The sequence below is a fragment of the Rhagoletis zephyria genome, unplaced genomic scaffold, assembly GCF_001687245.7.
Source record: "Rhagoletis zephyria isolate East Lansing unplaced genomic scaffold, Rhagoletis_zephyria_1.1 Rzeph_scaffold_02458, whole genome shotgun sequence".
NCBI lineage: Eukaryota > Metazoa > Arthropoda > Insecta > Diptera > Tephritidae > Rhagoletis > Rhagoletis zephyria.
The window spans coordinates 10,242-13,580 of NW_016159542.1; positions in this window are offsets into that span (position 1 = coordinate 10,242).

A 3,339-nucleotide genomic window follows, 5' to 3' on the forward strand; every position below is an offset into this window, starting at 1 on the left:
TACCGTTGCACGGCATTCGCGGTAAAGATCCTGTTTTGGGTTGAGGAAACAGGGTACGAGTAATTTCCCTAAGCAACACGGGACATTTTGGTTGCAGAGGCTTGGAAATTTTAGACGGAATAGTTTACTGAGTGCTTTAAGATAGATTCTCTATAATTTGTGATACTTTTTGATATGAATTTTGCAAAAAACGTCTTTCGTTTGAGATTTTCATTTCCTGTCCATTTTTAAATGTTCACTTTTCAGTAACAATCCTAATCAGATGCATGTATTTATGTGCATTTCTACTTATTCATATGGTTCCCCTCTGTGAGGATGCAAAACCAATTTCAAAAGAAAAAAGTCCATATATGTACCTATGTATGACACCGTCAAATACATATACTTGCCAGCATATGCGCATACAAATTTATGCACTTAAGTAAGTCGAGGAAGCGCAACGCCGAGTAACTATTGTATATAAAAAAATAGCAAATGAAAATCGAACACAACGCGGCGCTTGGGATCCCATCAAGATTACACTCAATGGCTTTCACTGTTGTAAAGTAGGTCTTCTAACTATTACAAGACAAGTTGCAATGTGGCTGTCTATTTTTAGCAATCAGTTGAAGTTGAATTCGATGACAGAGCTGAAAAAGTTGCTGATTTTCTGTGCAAAAAGAAATAGGCCTATGATGGAAAATTAAATTAAGATTCGAAATTGACACTGTATCCCAAAAGTGCCATTTGCCATGTATGTAATATTTATTTGCTTATAGTTTCGCCTTAAGGCCTTAAGAAATAAAAGCGTGAGTAACTACGTACATGCTTATGTAGGGGCCTATACAAAAAATAAAATTTCACAACCAATAACTTACTTACTAAAAAATTGTTTATTATAGCTTAAAATTTATGTAACCAATAGAGCTAAATATGTTGTATAAGAACACACAAATAGAAGTTCACAAAAGTTGATATAAAACTATTTGTCGATTTAAATAGTTAATTTTTTACTGCGCTTGTTTATTTTACGAGGAGGAAGTATCGAAAGCAATTCTGGCAGAGCTGGTAGTTTCTCAACGTCATTTTACACAACTCTATGAGTTTTGAGGGGATGCCAAATTCAGAATTAGCAGCGTATAGGCAACTCCTCTTAGTGCTGTCGTAAGTGGCTTTGAAATCGACGAATAGATGGTGTGTGTCGATCCTATTCTCGCGAGTCTTTTCGAAGATTTGGCGTATTGTGAATACCTGATCTATGGTGGATTTGTCAGGCATAAAGCCACACTGATAAGGCCCAATCAGTTCGTTGACGGTGGTATTCAGTCTTTCACATAATACATTCGATAAGACCTTGCAACCTATGCTTAGAAGGCTGATCCCGCGGTAGTTGGCACACATCGCGGGCCGCCTTTTTTGTGGATTAGGCAGAGCGCACTTGAATTCCAGTCGTCGGGAATGCACCTTATTAGCTCCTTGCCATCGTAATTGAATTAGCTCAGCTGACAATCCGTCATCTGAAGCAGCTTTGTTACTTTTCATCAGCATAATCGCTATTCGTACCTCGTCATAGTCAGGCGCTGGGATATCGACTCCATCGTCATCGACTGGGGACTCGGGTTCGTCTTCTCCACTTCTTTCAGTGCTTCTGCCCTACAAAAGGGTCGAAAAGTGTTCCCTCAATTATTTGAGTACCTTCTGGACAGTGGTCACTAGGTCGCCATGGTTATTCCTACAGGAGTCTTGACCATTCAAGCATTTTTCTCTGCAGCTTCTCGACACTCCTAATCGTACCAGTAATGAGCGGGAAATGTGGTTCCACTGCTCGCGTATGTCGGTTTGTTGAAGAGTGCTCTCTCACAGCAGGTGTGAGAGTCGAGCGGCGTATCCATTGTAAGTAGCCTTTGTTTATCATTTAATTACCGGAAATTGCCAACATATATGTATGTATGTATTCACATTAGTTCGTTATTTAGAGGAGCAGGAGTACAACCCAACGGCCGATATATTGCAATAAACTTGTATTTGGTTGGTTGGTGCTCAGTGCTATTTAGTTCATGCATTTCTAGGTACGGTGGTCCTAGGAAGCGAAGTCTAGGCCTAGTAATGGCTTCACAGTTACACATACTAATCTTTTCTCTTCCTCATAATACAACCCGAACTACTCCTGGTTAGACAAGTTCTTCATATTCTACAAGGCCAGTAAGAAATTCTTTAACAATCTATAATCGTACATAGTAAAGTGCAGGAGTAATTCGGTCCTACTGATATTTGCAATTCAATTTGCAATTGCAATTTGTGATTCGTGTTAATACTGATTTCTAAATAAACCAAGTCTTCTACTTTTTCAAACTTGTAACTGTCAACAGTGACGCGAATGCCAAAATGCTTATGATCTGACTGTTTGTCTGATAAGAGGAGATACTTAGTTTGTCCTCGTTCACCACTATACCCCTTTCGCTTTGTTTCTCTATCTAATTCCGAGAAGGCAGAACAGACGTAGCCCTGGTTTTTACCGATAATTTCGATATCGTCAGCATACGTCAGTAATTGTACGCTCTGGTAGTAAATTGCACCTGAGTGGTTCAGTTCTACAGCTCTTATTATCTTATCCATTATCAGATTAAAGAAGTCACATGAAAGGGAGTCTCCCTGTCTGAAACCCCGTTTGGTGGTGAACGGCTCCGAGCGGTCCTTCCCTATTCTAATTTAGGCTTCGCAGCATATAGGCAACTCGAACCTACGTCTCGCAGGTATTTTCCAAGATATAGCGTGTTATGAATATCTGATCTATGGCGGATTTCCCCGGTCTAAAGCCACACTTATAAGGGCCAATGAGTTCGTTGAACGTGGGGTCGCGGTAGTTGGCGCATATGACGGGGTCACCTTTCTGGTGGATTGGGCAGATCGCACTTAAATCCCAGTCATCGGGCATGCGTTCATCTGACCATATTCTGCAAGAGTTGATGCATGCACCTTATCAACTCCAGCAACTTAGTTGTTTTTCAGCTCACATAATCGCTATTCGTACCTCGTCATAGTCAGGTGGTGGAACATCGTCCACTCTATCGTCATCGACTGGGTGCTCGGGTTCATCTTCTCCACTACTAGTCTTCGAAAACTTCCGTAAGTCGCCTAACGCTCTGGTAAAATTGCTTGTCCGCCGGCATTTCGACCTCTATCTACTTATTTCGGCAAATAAGCCTTCAGGTCCCTATAACGGTCCCACAAAGCAAGCGTTGCGCCCGATCGCACCCTGGCCCTCTAGGTGGCATCTTTTTTCTCTTAAGTTTCTTCATACTCACTGAAATCCAACTATTTTTTCGGTGATGGTACTTAACGAGCGGACAATGTGGTTCT